At 42.8% G+C, this 12,881-nt stretch overlaps 1 protein-coding gene across 3 annotated transcripts in view; it reads right to left on the minus strand.

The window, feature by feature from the left end:
* Positions 1 to 12,881, minus strand: part of elovl1b (ELOVL fatty acid elongase 1b) — a 35,139-nt gene that overhangs the window by 21,288 nt on the left and 970 nt on the right. For 2 of the 3 annotated variants that reach the window (XM_020480206.2, XM_031822448.1), the window contains exon 1: positions 12,036 to 12,230. The exons of the other annotated variant lie outside the window; for it this stretch is intronic. The gene's annotated coding sequence lies outside the window, so the exon portion shown is untranslated. Of the gene's footprint in view, positions 1 to 12,035; positions 12,231 to 12,881 lie in introns of those variants that run through there. 3 annotated transcript variants of the gene reach the window in all.

The following is a 12,881-nucleotide window of genomic DNA, read 5'->3' on the forward strand; positions in this document are numbered from 1 at the left end:
GTCTGATGTTCAAGAGCTGGACATTGAGGAGGTCCAGGGAGAAGACATGGAAGCCTGAGAGGATGACAACCAAAGCTTTAGTTTCTAGACTATCATTTTACAGACGTATGTTGAAAACGTTTTTGGGAGATGTGATCTTTTCTTTTGTTGTTCAGTGAAGTCATCTCCTTTAATTAAAGTAAAATTTGTAACTAAATGGTTGTTTTTTTCTATTGGAAGGATTTAATCATTTGCAATTATGTCTTCTTATGGAAAGGTCAAATGGTTTGTTTGTATCCATATGATATGGTAAATATATCCAATGCAAAAAAACATCCACATTTATTATTAATATTAATTAGCATATTTCCCATATATTCCCATGGAAAGTTTCCACCTCTGAAAGTTCCCCAAAATGTGCAGCTCTGCTTGATTGAAACACCTGATTGGCCTCTTATACCACAATGCTGTATGTCTGTCAGCATAAACTGCAGCACTAACTCACCTCTGTTCCCTGCTGGCCTGGGGTGTAATCATAAATCCTAAACATTTTGCAACGGAAATCATTTACTCAAAACGGAATACGTTGTGCAACAATACAAGAGTTTATATTGAATAAATTCAAGTATGCCCTTTCCCGATTTGTTCCAATTGTTTGAGTCCCCAGTCTGTTGTCTTAACATGCTTTAAAAGGAGACCACCATCATCCCAGTGCCCAAGAAAAAAAAGATGACATTCACAAATGACTATCGCCCCGTTGTACTAACCCCGGTCATCATGAAATGCTTTGAGAGGCTGGTCATGGCCCACATCAAGGCCAGCACACTGGACCCACTCCAATTTGCCTACCGCTCCAACAGATCCATGGAAAATGCCATTCCCATCACTATTGACGTAGCCCTAACACATCTGGACAAGAGAAACACCTATGTGAGAATGCTGTTCATTGACTACAGTTCAGAATTCAATACTATTGGTTCCTCCAAGCTCGACACCAAGCTCAGAGCCCTGGGTCTGGACACCACCCTCTGCAACTAGATCCTGGACTTCTTGACGGGCAGACCTCATGCTGTGAGGATTGGCAACATCTCTTCCACACTGACTCTTAACACAGGGGTGCCCCAGGGATGAGTCCTCAATCCTCTGCTGTACTCCCTGTTCACCCACGACTGGCTTTGCACGACACCAATTCCATCATCAAGTTTTCTGACGACATCCCGGTTGTAGGCGTGATAAACAACGACAAGTCAACCAATGGGAGGTAAGTGAACTGGCATGACAACCACTACCTCAAAATCAGCAAAACAAAGGAGTTGATTGTTGACTTCAGGAAGCAGTGGAGGGAACCACAAGCCACATCAACAGAACTGCAGTCGAGAGTCAGCAGAAGTTCCTCGGCATCCACATCATCAGGGACTTGTCATGGACCTACAACACCACCACTCTTGTCAAGAGGGTGCAACAGCGCCTCTACTTCCTAAAGGCGGCTGAAGAAAAGCGGCATTGCCGCCCCGGGCACTCTCCAAATACTACCCCTGCACTGTCGAGAGAATCCTGACCGGTTGCACCACGGAATTGCTCTGTCCACGACCAGAAGGCCCTCCAGTGGGTGAAGACGGCCCAGTACATCACTGGGACCGTGCTTCCACCGATCCAGGATATCTACTGGAAACAGATGGTATCGGAACATGACGTCTGATACCAACAGGCTCAGACAGTTTCTATCTTCAAGCCATCAGAATGATTAACACTTGAACTGGACTGACCACTTGCTCGGATTCTCTGCACACACACACAAAACAACTGCTGCTCCCAGACTCTTATTACACTGCCCCCACATCCCCCGTTCCCCAATACACATGTAAATATTGGGACTATAAAAACTGTGCCTTTCTGTATTATACTTATGCTCAAATGTTTATTAAATTCTACTGAACCATTTACTTTATGTTCGTACTCTTATCTTTTATTATTGCATTGTCAAGAAGGAAACTGCAAATAAGCATTTCGTTGGACGGTGTATACCATGCGTATCCCCTACATACGACTAATAAAATCTTGAAACTTGTTTGGTTTCTAGTGAATAGGCCTACGCCCCAGGTTTGTGTGAGTGAGGTTGCGTCAAGTGTCTGTGTGTTCTAATTGTTACACAACAAGTAAGCACATGTCTCCTGATATTTCCACCCGTATGCTGTACTATGGTGCAACACTACCAAGGCCTTCCCCACTCGCTGAATGGAATGAGCTACAGGCTATGAAATATACAGTAAAATTACCAAGGCAACATGCTGATTTTTCACAAAAGAAGCAGTCTGTTCTGAAATGGAATAATATGGCTGAGCTATTTACGACGTCGCACACCATTTAATCTCAGATGGCAAATTAAAGATCACTTAATGGCCTAATGTTAAAGTAAGTCCCATGTTCCACGACTTCTGTTATGTTGATGAAACTATAGGCCTCAACTCCAAGCGGAGAAGAAAGGTACTGTCTGAAATTCTGGTATTATTAATACGATACCCATCTTTCTTTTGGGATTGAAGAAATAACCTATAGTTTTGGCAAGTCGGTTAGAACATCTACTTTGTGCATGACACAAGTCATTTTTCCAACAATTGTTTACAGACAGATTATTTCACTGTATCGCAATAACAGTGGGTCAGAAGTTTAATTACACTAAGTTGACTTTACCTTTAAACAGCTTGGAAAATTCCAGAAAATGATGTCATGGATTTAGAAGCTTCTGATAAATGATGTCAATTAGCCTGAGTCAACTGGAGGTGTACCTGTGGATGTATTTCAAGGCCTACCTTCAAACTCAGTGCCTCTTTGTTTGACATCATGGGAAAAATCAAAAGAAATCAGCCAAATTGTGGACCACCACAAGTCTGGTTCATCCTTGGGAGCAATTTCCAAACGCCTGAATGTACCACGTTCATCTGTACAAACAATAGTATGCGAGTATAAACACCATGGGACCACGCAGCAGTTGTACCGCTCAGGAAGGAGACACATTCTGCCTCCTAGAGATGAACGTACTTTGGTGCAAAAAGTGCAACGCAATCCCAGAACAACAGCAAAGGACCTTGTGAAGATGCTGGAGGAAACAGGTACAAAAGTATCTAGAACCACAGTAAAATGAGTCTCGGCAGTATCGACATAACCTGAAAGGCTGCTCTGTAAGGAAGAAGCCACTGCTCCAAAACAACAATAAAAAAGCTAGACTACGGTTTGCAACTCCACATGTGGACAAAGATTCTACTTTTTGGAGAAATGTCCTCTGGTCCGATGAAACAAAAATAGAACAGTTTGGCCAAAATGACTATCGTTATGTTTGGAGGAAAAAGGGGAGGCTTGCAAGCCGAAGAATACCATCCCAACCATGAATAACCGGGGTGGCAGCATCATGTTGTGGGGTTGCTTGGCTGCAGGAGGGACTGGTGCACTTCACAAAATAGATGGCATCATGAGGGTGGAAAATTATGTGGGTATATTGAAGCAAAATCTCAAGACATCAGTCAGGAAGTTAAAGCTTGGTCGCAAATGGGTCTTCCAAATGGACAATGACCCCAAGCAAACTTCCAAAGTTGTGGCAAAATGGCTTAAGGACAACAAAGTCAAGGTATTGGAGTGGCCATCACAAAGCCCTGACCTCAATCCTATAGAAAATGTGGGTTCAGAACTGAAAAAGCATGTGCGAGCAAGGAGGCCTACAAACCTGACTCAGTTACACCAGCTCTGTCAGGAGGAATGGGCCAAAATTCACTTATTGTGGGAAGCTTGTGGAAGGCTACTCGAAACCTTTGACCTAAGTTAAACAATTTAAAGGCAATGCTACCAAATGAGTGTTTGTAAACGTCTGACCCACTGGGAATGTAATGAAAGAAATAAAAGCTGAAAGAAATTCTCTACTATTATTCTGACATTTCACATTCTTAAAATAAAGTGGGGATCCTAACTCACCTAAGACAGGGACTTTTACTTGGATTAAATGTCAGGAATTGTGAAAAACTGAGTTTAAATGTATTTGACTAAGGTGTATGTATACTTCTGACTTCAACTGTATGTATGTACAGTGGAGCAGAAAAGTATTTAGTCAGTCACCAATTGTGCAAGTTCCCCCACTTAAAAAGGTGAGAGAGGCCTGTAATATTCATCATAGGTACGCTTCAACTATGACCGACAAAATGAGAAAAAAAATCCAGAAAATCACATTGTAGGATTTTTAATGCATTTATTTGCAAATTATGGTGGAAAATAAGCATTTGGTCACCTACAAACAAGCAAGATTTCTGGCTCTCACAGACCTGCAACTTCTTCTTTAAGAGGCTCCTCGGTCCTCCACTCGTTAGCTGTATTAATGGCACCTGTTTGAACTTGTTATCAGTATAAAAGACACCTGTCCACAACCTCAAACAGGCACACTCCAAACTCCACTATGGCCAAGACCAAAGAGCTGTCAAAGGACACCAGAAACAAAATTGTAGACCTGCACCAGGCTCATAAGACTGAATCTGCAATACGTAAGCAGCTTGGTTTGAAGAAATCAACTGTGGGAGCAATTATTAGGAAATGGAAGACAGACAAGACCACTGATAATCTCCCTCGATCTGGGGCTCCATGCAAGATCTCACCCCGAGGGGTCAAAATGATCACAAGAACGGTGAGCAAAAATCCCAGAACCACACGGGGGGACCTAGTGAATGACCTGCAGAGAGCTGGGACCAAAGTAACAAAGCCTACCATCAGTAACACACTACGCCTCCAGGGACTCAAATCCTGCAGTGCCAGACGTGTCCCCCTGCTTAAGCCAGTACATGTCCAGGCCCATCTGAAGTTTGCTAGAGAGCATTTGGATGATCCAGAAGAAGATTGAGAGAATGTCATATGGTCAGATGAAACCAAAATATACGTTTTTGGTAAAAACTGAACTCGTCATGTTTGGAGGACAAAGAATGCTGAGTTGCATCCAAAGAACACCATACCTTTCTGTGAAGCATGGGGGTGGAAACATCATGCTTTGGGGCTGTTTTTCTGCAAAGGGACCAGGAGGACTGATCCGTGTAAAGGAAAGAATGAATGGGGCCATGTATCGTGAGATTTTGAGTGAAAACCTCCTTCCATCAGCAAGGGCATTGAAGATGAAACGTGGCTGGGTCTTTCAGCATGACAATGATCCCAAACACACCGCCCGGGCAACGAAGGAGTGGCTTCGTAAGAAGCATTTCAAGGTCCTGGAGTGGCCTAGCCAGTCTCCAGATCTCAACCCCATAGAAAATCTTTGGAGGGAGTTGAAAGTCCGTGTTGCCCAGCAACAGCCCCAAAACATCACTGCTCTAGAGGAGATCTGCATGGAGGAATGGGCCAAAATACCAGCAACAGTGTGTGAAAACCTTGTGAAGACTTACAGAAAACATTTGACCTCTGTCATTGCCAACAAGGGGTATATAACAAAGTATTGAGAAACTTTATTACCAAATACTTATTTTCCACCATAATTTGCAAATAAATTAATTAAAAATCCTACAATGTGATTTTCTGGATTTTTTCTTCTCATTTTGTCTGTCATGGTTGAAGTGTAGCTAAGTGGGAGAACTTGCACAATTGGTGGCTGACTAAATACTTTTTTTGCCCCACTGTATATACACTGCTCAAAAAAATAAAGAGAACACTTAATCAACACAATGCAAATCCAAGTCAATCACACTTCTGTGATATCAAACTGTCCACTTAGGAAGCAACACTGATTGACAAAAAATTTCACATGCTGTTGTGCAAATGGAATAGACAACAGGTGGAAATTTTAGACATCCCCAATAAAGGAGTGGTTCTGCAGGTGGGGATCACAGACCACTTCTCAGTTCCTATGCTTCCTGGCTGATGTTTTGGTCACTTGAATGCTGGCGGTGCTTTCACTCTAGTGGTAGCATGAGACGGAGTCTACAACCCACACAAGTGGCTCAGGTAGTGCAGCTCATCCAGGATGGTACATCAATGCGAGCTGTGGCAAGAAGGTTTGCTGTGTCTGTCAGCGTAGTGTCCAGAGCATGGAGGCGCTACCAGGAGACAGGCCAGTACATCAGGAGACGTGGAGGAGGCCGTAAGAGGGCAACAACCCAGCAGCAGGACTGCTACCTCTGCCTTTGTGCAAGGAGGAGCAGGAGGAGCACTGCCAGAGCCCTGCAAAATTACCTCCAGCAGGCCACAAATGTGCATGTGTCTGCTCAAACGGTCAGAAACAGACTCCATGAGGGTGGTATGAGTGCCCGACGTCCACAGGTGGGGGTTGTGCTTACAGCCCAACACCGTGCAGGACATTTGGCATTTGCCAGAGAACACCAAGATTGACAAATTCGCTACTGGCGCCCTGTGCTCTTCACAGATGAAAGCAGGTTCACACTGAGCACATGTGACAGACGTGACAGTCTGGAGACGCCGTGGAGAACGTTCTGCTACCTGCAACATCCTCAAGCATGACCGGTTTGGCGGTGGGTCAGTCATGGTGTGGGGTGGCATTTCTTTGGGGGGGCCGCACAGCCCTCCATGTGCTCGCCAGAGGTAGCCTGACTGCCATTAGGTACCGAGATGAGATCCTCAGACCCCTTGTGAGACCATATGCTGGTGCGGTTGGCCCTGGGTTCCTCCTAATGCAAGACAATGCTAGACCTCATGTGGCTGGAGTGTGTCAGCAGTTCCTGCAAGAGGAAGGCATTGATGCTATGGACTGGCCAGCCCGTTCCCCAGACCTGAATCCAATTGAGCACATCTGGGACATCATGTCTCGCTCCATCCACCAACGCCACGTTGCACCACAGACTGTCCAGGAGATGGCGGATGCTTTAGTCCAGGTCTGGCAGGAGATCCCTCAGGAGACCATCCGCCACCTCATCAGGAGCATGACCAGGCGTTGTAGGGAGGTCATACAGGCACGTGGAGGCCACACACACTACTGAGCCTCATTTTGACTTGTTTTAAGGACATTACATCAAAGTTGGATCAGCCTGTAGTGTGGTTTTCCACTTGAATTTTGAGTGGGACTCCAAATCCAGACCTCCATGGGTTGATACATTTGATTTCCATTGATAATTTGTGTGATTTTGTTGTCAGCACATTCAACTATGTAAAGAAAAAAGTATTTAATAAGAATATTTCATTCATTCAGATCTAGGATGTGTTATTTTAGTGTTCCCTTTACTGTTTGAGCAGTGTATATATATATATATATATATGGCATTTATTTTGTTTGACTTAGGCATATTTGTTTAATTTCTATGGTGGAGGGGGAGGGGCTTCACCATGACGGTTTAACATTCTAGTCTTTCAACTCCTAGTAACGGATATTGTAAATCACAAATACCAGTATACTGTTAACTCCCCTCTAGTTATGTAAATTACATGTATTGACTAATAACAGTGACAGAATGATCTACTTACTATGTTGATACCAAAAATTGGTGTTTCCAGGCAGGGACAACCTATCATGTCCCAGCACAGTGTCTCCACTGTGAGTCACCAGCTTATTTTAACTTAACTTCAGCACCAGCCATTTTATTTGAGAGGAAAGGGAAGTTGAATCCAGGATGTGGTTAAATAACACCCCCAGCATGGTTCTGTATGAACTCGTTCCATACACGAGGTTGTTTAGAAAAGTGGAACAAGTTCAATGAAGATATCCCTCTAGTGATGTGGGGGCTGTGCTTTGGCAAAGTGGGTGGGGTTATATCCTTCCTGTTTGGCCCTGTCCGGGGGTGTCCTCGGATGGGTCCACAGTGTCTCCTGACCCCTCCTGTCTCAGCCTCCAGTATTTATGCTGCAGTAGTTTATGTGTCGGGGGGCTAGGGTCAGTTTGTTATATCTGGAGTACTTCTCCTGTCCTATTCGGTGTCCTGTGTGAATCTAAGTGTGCGTTCTCTAATTCTCTCCTTCTCTCTTTCTTTCTCTCTCTCGGAGGACATGAGCCCTAGGACCATGCCCCAGGATTACCTGACATGATGACTCCTTGCTGTCCCCAGTCCACCTGGCCGTGCTGCTGCTCCAGTTTCAACTGTTCTGCCTTCTTATTATTCGAACATGCTGGTCATTTATGAACATTTGAACATCTTGGCCATGTTCTGTTATAATCTCCACCCGGCACAGCCAGAAGAGGACTGGCCACCCCACATAGCCTGGTTCCTCTCTATGTTTCTTCCTAGGTTTTGGCCTTTCTAGGGAGTTTTTCCTAGCCACCGTGCTTCTACACCTGCATTGCTTGCTGTTTGGGGTTTTAGGCTGGGTTTCTGTACAGCACTTTGAGATATCAGCTGATGTACGAAGGGCTATATAAATACATTTGATTTGAATGTCACCACTCATTGAAATGAATGTTATATTCTGTTATTTTATGATTGTGCAATGGATCAGAAGCTTGCCTTAACGCTTTTGACCTCTTTTTAAAAGCACATTTGTGTACATAAACAAAAATAAGCAACCCTTCTTTAACCCTATAGCATACCTCCGCACTAAAAATAACATACCTTGAAATAAAATATTCACTTTTAAAAAGTACATTTCCATCTCTCCTTCACTACTTGTGTAAACCACCAAAATGTTTACTCAACATTGCATTACCTTATCTAACTACTCCATCTATTGAATGAATCTTTGTCATACTAAAACCTTTGTGAAAACATCACATATTTGACTACTGGGGGGGACAGACAATCATTCAGCAAGCCAGCGGGATGGCACACTTGCTCTACAGAGAGAAGTGTCATTCAGTAGTTTTCCAAGGTTGTGTAGGAGTACAGCCCCTGGTGACAGCTCTGTCAGTTTGGTCACCTACCTCAAACTAGGCTATTCCTGGCATTTGCCTTAAGATAATAACCAAGAGGTAGTACTGATTATTACTCCAACAGCGTCATTCCAAAAACACCCTTCCACAATTATTACTGAAGTATATCTTATCAGAACTGGTTTCAACATAAGCAGGTAATGTTATCCTCAGATGACATTTGAAAAAGTGCTCATTACAGAATTATAACTGTTCCAAACAATCAGATGCATATGAAACCTGCCTCGAAGATGTTTACTACCCTCTAAAGGTGGGAACAGGGAGGAGGGGTAGAGGGTTTGAGTCACTGGTCAGGATAAATATTTGCAGGTATTTCTCCCTCATCACAACACTAAAACATGTCAATCATTCCTTACAAATGTCATGATTATACCTTTTGGTATCAAAGTGGGACTGTGTGTAGGGTTGACACACACTTCAAAAACACCTTCCTCTTTTAAGTTCTGTATGGGTGGTCACACAAGGTCACCACTTCCCTTCTGATAAATAGAACGTTTTTTCATATTTTTTTTAAAACTTATCTCCGCACTTGAAAAAAGGAACTACACTCTGGGCACAGATGTCAGTTCAACATCAACATTTTGATTTACATTTGGTTGAGGTGTCAACTATTGTGAATTCAATGTGAAATAAAAATAAATAAAAATAGTATCAACAAGGGCTTTCTACAAAATAGCAACATTAGCGCAGCTAGCTTGGAATCAAGACCATATGCAACACACACGGACATGCAATGCCAAACAACGCTACTGCCACCTTCTGGTTTGGAGTATTTTAACAAGGCTGAGTGGCTGACTGCTTCCAAGGTCTTTGCTGTGTGAACACAAAAGGTTGACTGTCGACACTGTTCAGAGGCGCTAAGTGCTATTGGCAGGCAAACGTTTGACAATCCTACTGGTGCAACTGAGCTTTTAGTGTAGAGCAGGTCTCACAGACAGCGTAGGATTATACAAGACTATGTAGGTTACGCAATGTATGGAATGACAGCATCCATAATGTCTGTGAGGAATGCATTGCCTCTTGTGAAAATAACTTCATCACACTAATAAGCACCACATATCACATCAATTAATAAATCCATTGAACGCTTATGGTAAACCTAGAATGACTTGCTCGAGGAAATTATGTTGATGTTCGATCCAGGTGCAGATTTCTTGGCCGTCTGAGGTGACTAAACATTCCACATAGTATAGCGTACGTGAAAGAGAAAGTTGGTTCGCAAAAGTCTTACGGGAAAAAAAAGTATTCTTCAGTGCCTTCTATCAACTCAATGTGCGGAGGCAAAGTAAGTGATTTCATTTGAGCTATCACGAGGCTCCTCTTAAGGACACAAGCAAATGCCTTAATCTGATGGGAGAGTAGAGCAATTGGCCAACTCTTAAGAGGAACAAGTTAAGCCATTGTCCTCTCTGTATTAGACCGCTGCTCCTGAGTGGTGCAGTAGTCTAAGGGAGCAGCGGTCTAAGGCACTGCATCTCAGCGCTAGAGGCGTCACTATAGAGCCTGGTTCAATTCCAGGCTGTATCACAACAATGATGACCCAAAGACTGTAGACTGTAGGTATACTGTAGGTTTCACAGACAGAGATTAACCTCAGTCCTGAACTAAAAAGCCTAGATTTTATTTTGGGGCTTAATCGGTGTCCGGGGATCCGGCAGAAAATGTTCTTACACATCTGATGCAATTGCTTTGCACAATTCGCCTCGAGACAAGCTTATCCCTTTAGGCAGCAGCCGTTGACACTCATCGGACGATAGAAACATGATGCATACTGTGTGTAAACAGTGACACCGCTCCATTAAGATCCTAATATTTACATTAGCATCAGAAAACAAACAGGGCCAGTCACCTTGAAGCAGTTTCTCACACGCCATTAAAATATTTGGCTATAGTTTCAAACCGTTGCCCCAATGGCCCGAAACATTTACATGTCAAAGAAATAGCCTTGTGATGTGAGAGAGATAACAATCCTCCGTAATCAACATACATGGACGTAACCATTAACAATGGAACAAATCATTTATCCACACTACCATGGAAGAGTTGAATACACAGAATAATCATTAATGTTGATAAGCTGATAGCTGGCATCAGTGTGTATTGTGACAGTGATAGTATCCTTTGACAAAAAGAGAGCAATGGAAAGTGAGAGGAGCCTTCATGGGAAAGTGGAATGCTTTGCAACGGAAGCTCAAGGGCAAGTTGGTTTGCCCTGGCACTTACAGAAGCAATGTGTTCAGTTCAGACTGCAGATTCTCCACACTTGGTTGAGTTGATAACCAAACACAATTCAATATCACTATTTTTTAAATGAGCTTGAAACCCTAGGCCTATTGTATTGTCTATTTTTTGTTTTACTCTGGGTTGAATTGAAACGATAGCGGTTGTTGAATTTGCAAATGCCCAATAGTATTGTCACATTTAATTTGCACTGTTAAACCCAACCTTTGGAATGACTTCAATAGCAGCAGTGAACCTATTTAGGTTTTAAGTGGAGATATCTCAGAAATCAGTCATTCATTCTCACTTTAGCCATTGTTATTCATAGGCAGTGACAAATGGCATAGCTAAGTAGGGCTGGGCTTGGTTAAAACCCTGGCTGGGAGACCAAAGGGTCGCTGTAGTTAAAGACATTTTCCAGTAGGAAGTGCTGCCCTGCTTATATCTTTTTTCCATCTGATAAGTGGATATAGAGTCAAAGGTCTGACATTGTTTTAAGGGTAAAACTCAACATATATTATACAAGGTTTATCTCTGTTGAAATTTGGTTACCATGATGACGTAAACCTGTGGCTGAAATTTTACATTCAAATCAACCGTTTACGTTGATGACTTTCTTCAAATCCAATGTATTTCCACGTCACAATACGTCCATAAATTACGTCGATTCAAACACTTTATGGCCAATAGGGTGCGCAATAATGTTGACAACAAAACTGTCCAAGTTGTAGGAAATAGGGTCTGCATAGCCACATGACGCAGTTACAAAATAAAATGTGTAACTTCACTGTCAAAGTTGATCAAGTTAAGTGGTTTTCAAATCCCCTACCATGACTAATCATATACATGGTAATATAATAGGCGACTACAGTGATGTAGATTGCCTTCAGCCAAATAGGTTACCTGTTTTACAATAGTTAAACTAGAAAAATAAGTTGAATTCCCAAATGAATTTTATACAGAACAGCAAGTATGCTATAATTAGTGAAATAAAAGTTTTACCCACCTGGAACAAAGTGGTGGAGAACGTGAGAAGTTAGAAGAGAGAACCGTTAAAACAAGTGGTGTGGTGTGTCGTCCTTCAGGGCTGAGTTCAGTACGAAAAAAGGTAATGCAATGTTCAATTAAACGGAAACAAAATTTTAAAAATGGGATGGGGAACCCTGTCAGCATGGCCGCTTCGCTATAAATGTCACTCATTTGTTCAAGCCACACTCCGCCACACCCACCAAACGTATCTCAGTCTGTTCAAGAACTCTGAAGAACGTTCCGTTCAGCAGAAGCCGTTAGGCAAATGTAGCGAACGTTTAATCAAACTGAACGCACCCATCGCAAACGATTGTACCGCACTCCTTTTTTAACGTTTTGATGAAACAGGAAAGGGTGGGCGGTTAAAGGAAAAGGTGGAGTCTTTTTTTCAGTCGAACCAGTTTAGACCCGTACCAATGTGCACGCTGAAACTGATCAGGACATTGATAGTCTGCCCAAACTGAGAAAAAAATATATACATAGATTTTTTAAACATACACTCAAAAACCTGTTTTAATGATCTCCTAAACTAACCCATCACCTATAGGCCACCCAATGTACCATTTATTACACCGCTTTAGGCCTACAGTACTGGCTCCCGTCTGAAAGCTGTGTAATAATGGCTGCAATTACGCGATTGACATCTTTTGACAGTTGACACCGTCCATAGAGGGACTTCTCTCATTTCTGAGCCCTTGGAAGCAAGATATGTAGCTGATGACATCCTGTGGATGTTGTGGATCACTGCAGGGGGCCTTTCACCTGTAATTCCCTAAACATCTCTTCAATGCAGCTGTGAGATACAGAACTCATGATTTAGAAC

The sequence above is a fragment of the Oncorhynchus kisutch genome, linkage group LG4, assembly GCF_002021735.2.
Source record: "Oncorhynchus kisutch isolate 150728-3 linkage group LG4, Okis_V2, whole genome shotgun sequence".
Taxonomy (NCBI): domain Eukaryota; kingdom Metazoa; phylum Chordata; class Actinopteri; order Salmoniformes; family Salmonidae; genus Oncorhynchus; species Oncorhynchus kisutch.